Raw genomic sequence first — 6,000 nt, 5'->3', positions numbered from 1 at the left:
TTTTTTCGTCGGTTATTGTTAGGTTGACAGCCATCACTGTTTTAGATGGTCGTGTTAATGAAGACGTTTCTGGTCTGCTTCCATGTCCTTGGAATGGAAAACGAATGCGAGTTTTTATCCGTGTTTCTATTCTCATGCTTATTTACCCTAGGGAGTTTAATATAATAGGGAGGGCAATATATAATATAAATAAGAGGGAAAATAATATATACACTCAAATGTTCTCTCAATCACTGCTTCCACACCCAGATCTATTTAGCGCAATTTTAGATCGCAAGACTCAGCGTAAATTTTAGAAATCGCTTCATGAACATGGTCTTTCAGGTCGTAGATTATTTTCTGCGCTGTTTGATGCACGCCATCCTTCATACAGATCTGCAAAAAAAATCGAGAATGGCGAAATCACGGCTCAAGCCGGCCACTTGATGACACCTCCGCGAGATCAGTCAGCGTGGTAACATGGTTTCAAGTAGATCGATTGTTTTTACGGGATGTTTCAATCTGAAACAATCGTTGTGTCCATCTCAGTATACAGAAAGAGGTAACGCTTGCCATAAAATGCGTCATAAAATGGGCTGAGTTGTTAACCATGGCGTTCTGCTGAAATCGTTTGGTAACAATACATGCTGCCCCAGTCTGTAATGAAGTTGTAACTTGTTCGCCCGGTTCGCGGTCTTTGTCCCGTTCGTGTCCTCATTTTTCAATTTTTAGGTTACTGAAAAGCGAAGTTCGTATCAGTATACTTCATAGTGAAGAGGATCTTAAAAAATATTATTTAGCACTAGATCTGGGGATTTCTACTTGAGAGAATAGAAAAACTGGGCGAGGGATTAAAAAGTCGTAAAAAGTTGTCGTTAAAATTTAAATGAAATACAGCGCTTTCTGTCGGCTGGAAAAGTCACATTACACATGTTCAAACCTAATAGGCTAGAGTAACACAGTGCACATGATGGTGTACATCGGTTTGAAATAGTAGTAAAACTAGTTAAATCTAAAGCTCTAAAACTAGGTCCTAATCCCTATAAGAACAACGAAGACAAAATTAGGCATCACACGCATAACCCATGTTATTTCTGCAACACAGCTGGATAAGTTTTTACGTTAGGTTTCATACAACAGAGTACTTCTTCCCGATTACGTTCTAATTAGACCAATTTAGCCCAATTTTTTTCTTTTACTGAAACATCGTGCACTTAGAAAGCGTTTGACATCACTGAAGTTTTACAAATCGCTTGACATACTCGGAAAGTCGGAACCCTCATTTTTAATTCTCGAGCTCGAGAAGCGTCGATTTTTGTTGACAATCCATATTTATTTACCCTACAGCCACGTCACAATGACAAAACAATTATCCCTTTGTTAAATTTCTAAAAAGTCGTTTTTATTCGTTTTATTATATATATATATAAGCGTAACTTTCAATCATTTTTTATGCTTATATGCAAAGTTTCAATAAAAGCGCGATCGCAGGATATATGAAATCCTTCGAGAAAATCCGAGAGATGATCGCATAACACTGGGAGAGAGTGCGAAAGAGTTTATGAAACAGACTAGTAAGCCTGCTTGGTGCTAGTATTACAATAGATGGCTCTTTCTGCTTTCGTTTTAACGATACGAACCAGGGAGGGGTGATTGAGGTAGAGTCGAGAGAAAACGTCGACACGAACCAGCGAATCATCCATCGGCGGTGAGTGGGCAACAGCAGCGCGCGCTGGGCAATCACCGCTGTTATCAGAAAAGCTTCAGGGGATCACAGAGATTGGAAGCCCTAGTGCCAGGGGCGACAAGGTTGCTAGGAGGAGACTGTGGGACATACGAAGACGGCACTGATGGTAGGATGTAGTGTTGTCTTTGAGCACGGGTGAGTGCGAAGAGTATTGAAGGGGGTTTCATAAGAATCGCCTGAGGTCGCCGGGGGCTAGACAGCATGGGCTGGAGTTTCCTTTGCTCGCGCTCTGTATCTTGGGGACCTGCTCAAATGCGTGACGAACGTGCATAGCTAAACATTGGACGTATTTTGAATTTTCGCGCTCGCTTTAATTGACACTTAATCATTTTTGATTGTACGTGGTAAGCAATCACCATATTTTTGGCTTATTGAAAAGTAGCTTAGTGGCACAACAGGCGATATTTGGTGCATTCTTTGACTTAATAGTTTAAAAAATGGCCATTTGATATACATTTGTCAAACTTCTCTATCGAAAGCGGGAGGATCCCCAAGCAGTGTGATCACTAAAACAAAACTAAAGGGGCAATATATTAGCCTGGAAACCCAGCAGAGAAGCGCAAAATCCAGGTTCAGCTCACTGAGGAAACTATATTTTCGGGCGTAATTATAGCCGTAATGTAGCATCACTTGCTATTTATGTGGATATCATTTCACATTATGCTTCGTTATAGCCATTATGTTGTTTCAAACCCTGTTTGTGTGCCTACAGATAGTTTGAATTGCACATAAACTATTCTTCTTGCCTGCACGCAAAACTCGTATTTTTTTCGTATAAATCATCCTACATAATAGCATGTGAAAGTTTAATACATGTAAAAAAAATATTACAATACATTAACTTTTGTGTCAAGGACTCATACACGCCTACATGTCTCCTAATTTCGAGCGCCGCTGGCATAGTGATTAAATGTCATTGTCACATTGGTCGGATATTTAACCATACATCATTTTACAGTATATCTTAGCCTATTGACCTTACGTACGTGTTGCTGCATTTACGTAAAGCACCCAATTATAAGCGCTGGCGTGTCAAGGACGTATTTTGACATTCTTTGCAGAACAAAAATAACGTTCTACGGTTTTCTATCGAAATCTAGAGTTGTCTGTATAAAAGGTCTGCCTAAGGAAAGCATGGACCAAACAAAATATTTTGTTGTTGTCGTACTGGACCCTGCACAGAGAACAATCAGTCGCTTCTTGGGGAAAAGTTCTGTTAAACGATAAAACTGGCAGATCACTAAAACCATCCGCAGGTTATTATACAGACTGTCAACGTTTATAATTCAAAATGGTAGGTGCGGGGCAAAAATAATGAGTGACAATAATGGAAGCTCTAGTTCGATTTGCATCGTATAGTTAGTTATCAAAAGTGAATATAAAAAGTTAATATATATATAAATAAAAAAAAAAAGAAATAGTTGTGTTCCATGAAACGTGCTTCTATATGCTAGTTGTGGGTAAAGATGAATAACTATAGTCGCAGTTCAAGATCTGTATAGTAAGTTGAGTATAAGAAAGATGAATATAGCAGCCACTAAGAGTACAAACCTGGCAGTACGTACGCCCTATCTACGACTCACGTCGCTTCCATTGGCAACGCAGACGGCACGTTAACGTCAGTATTTAGTCAAGAGTTCGTTTCAAGCGGATATTGTTGCAGCCTTGTAAAAGTCGGTACTCTCTGCCCGTGCCAAATACGTAGTTTTATTTCGTACTTAGTTAAGTTATGATAAGATTAGAATGGAAAGCTAGAAAAATATACTCGTATCGTCATTGTGTATTTGTGTTAGGCCTGTTGCATTGTGTACGGCCGGTTCGGTGATGTTGCCTTAAAATGAAAGATCTTAGTTTTGTCGTTATTGCACCATCTTTTTCTTCGGAACCCCGGAAATGTTCAGGTTTCATTGGTTGTTCACGTCTATTAGATCAGTAAGTTCTAGATTTTAGTAGTTTTCGCAACTTGAATGAATAGAATTTTGATCGGCTCTCGTTATGGACTGTCATAATAGAGGACCCGATTCTCAAGTAAGTAGAACAAGTTTACCGATAATTAGGACATTTTAATGGCTATGTTAGTACAAGCAATTATGCAAATATGCAATTTCTCGTAGAGAAGCCCAGCACGTCAGCTCGACATAGCTCGGGTAGGAATACCCGATATTCTCATAAGCATACGGGGCGGACACTCAGAAAGCCGGCGTGAATCTGCATTTAATTGAATTGCTAGTTCCGATGCTGCTCGAGCTTTGCGCGTGCAGAGATCGACGACCGAATTCATGAAAAGGCATGTGAAGTTCTTTTTGGCGTTCCATTATTACTTACGAGCTTGACAGTTGTTACTCATACAACCAATACTGTGTATGTCTTATCTTGCCGAATGTTTGCTTGGGAACGATAAATCCATTTAAAAGGTTCATCGTTTTATTAAAAAAATAGTTTCCTTGAGAATTCCTTTGACTCTACCAATCGATACGTTAGAATAATGCTAGGGGACCCCTCCATAAGGCTTTCTAGATCTTCAAGTTACAAGCAGGTAATTGCATGTAACTTATAGCTGTTACACTGCTCCTTTATTGTCTAAGCACCTGGCAACATGCTAATATCCATGTACGAAAATTCATTGATTAAGTATATATTCTATATTGTGTTAGAACTTCCTTAAAGCAAACAATACTGTTCATAGAAGTGTTAACATGGACATGAAAACATATCAGTCACTGTATTCGAGTCTCTCTATCCACGTATTTGCTTTCATCATCATCGTAAGACTGCCAGAAAAATCAGGAATTTCAGCTACGGCATTTAATAGTGAAATGATCAGCTGGAAATATATGTAAACGTTACTGCAAACACAGCTAGCAGCGCAAGATCTTGTCATGTAAAAGCCCGAACTATGTTTCCTGTGACAAATAAAATAAGTCATTTTTGCCTAGATTTACGTTTTCAAAAACCCAAAATTATTCCGAAATCCTAATATTTATTTTAAAAAATAAGAATTAAACAAATGGCAAAGATGTAGAAGTCGTCACAATGAAACAAGACCGAACACTGGCCAAAAAATTATCCATCGTATAGTTCGATTCTGATTTAACTGAATGGGATCATGCAAAGTATGGTTATCTAATTTATGCTCAAAGCAAACTACGCCCATGTTAAGTTAAAAAAATTAATAAAAAATTAATTTAAAAAAAACTTGAAAAATAAATAAGACCCAATTTGAACCACCTACCTTTTTTAGACCTATATACAATAACGAATGCCGCGTGTACAGCAAGCACGCAATAGTTGTAATTTTATACATTTTTTTACCATAATAAATTCTTGCTTATCTCCCAGCAGAGTACCTCATGAACTGTATGAGTCGCAGGATATGATATTTCCTATTGCCGCTGAGTTACTGGCATGGAAAAGTCACTGTGTGATATTTAGGGGCTGGCAATGTTTTAAGATTAAACCCGTAGTTTGTAACGGTTCTTCGGCGTTTTAGTCATTCATTACGATTCAGTCTGATTAGGACAATTCTGTATTAGCCGTGCTGAGGAATACAGGTACCGTTCGGACATCCAGCTCACAACAGGCAACCGGCCATTGGAGTTTACGTTGTTCTTCTATAGCAAATTTCGTACATGTCTACATTTAACTGATTCGTGTAAATAGTGGCTTTTCAAACTTACTCCACACGTAGTTACGGTATGTCCATTGCTGGCCTTACTGATTCAATTAGTTTAGTATGATAGAACAGCCTTTAGTCCGGCGAAATGTTGACAGCGCTACGTTAGTTGTAGGACTCATTCTTTCAAGCTTACGTGTTGGCTTTTCAGGACTCTGTCAGGGGAAAAATAGTTATTTCGCAAGGTCGTTAGTCTATACAGCTCCTTGTCAGAGCCGCTCTAAACGATTCTCGTCGCCCATGTATGTTTACGTATGGCATGCACCACACAGCACATATATTTTGGACATCTTACACGAGCTCCATGTGTATCTCTTCGATCAGCAAATTTTACACTGGGGTTGCATGGCTCATAGGTGGCAAGGTGTCACCGATGATGGAATCACCTGCCTTCATGTCTTATCGTAAGTTCTACGCTGTGATTCGAACGACTATCGGGAGACACGTTCGGAGAGGCCTCGACTTGACCTAGTTGAACTGAGCTGAACGCCTATGACGAACTTTTTCTTGGAGTCAGTTATGAACTCTTCAGATGCACTGCTCCCTACTTCAGCACACCTGGTCTTCCACTCTCTGTTAGGCTCTTAAGCAGTCTCGATGG

General features: G+C 39.3%; 1 long non-coding RNA gene across 1 annotated transcript in view; it reads right to left on the bottom strand.

The window, feature by feature from the left end:
• Positions 1–226: 226 nt before the first annotated feature.
• LOC111243020 (uncharacterized) overlaps positions 227–6,000 on the bottom strand; it is a 9,223-nt gene continuing 3,449 nt past the window's right edge. The window contains exons 3-4 of the long non-coding RNA XR_002670264.2: positions 1,620–1,970; positions 227–715 (exon numbers count right to left, since the gene is read on the bottom strand). This is a non-coding gene — a long non-coding RNA (uncharacterized LOC111243020). The remainder of the gene's footprint in view (positions 716–1,619; positions 1,971–6,000) is intronic.

This window comes from Varroa destructor, unplaced genomic scaffold (genome assembly GCF_002443255.2).
Source record: "Varroa destructor unplaced genomic scaffold, Vdes_3.0 BEIS01000001.1, whole genome shotgun sequence".
NCBI lineage: Eukaryota > Metazoa > Arthropoda > Arachnida > Mesostigmata > Varroidae > Varroa > Varroa destructor.
This window is presented reverse-complemented; position numbering and strand designations above follow the sequence as displayed.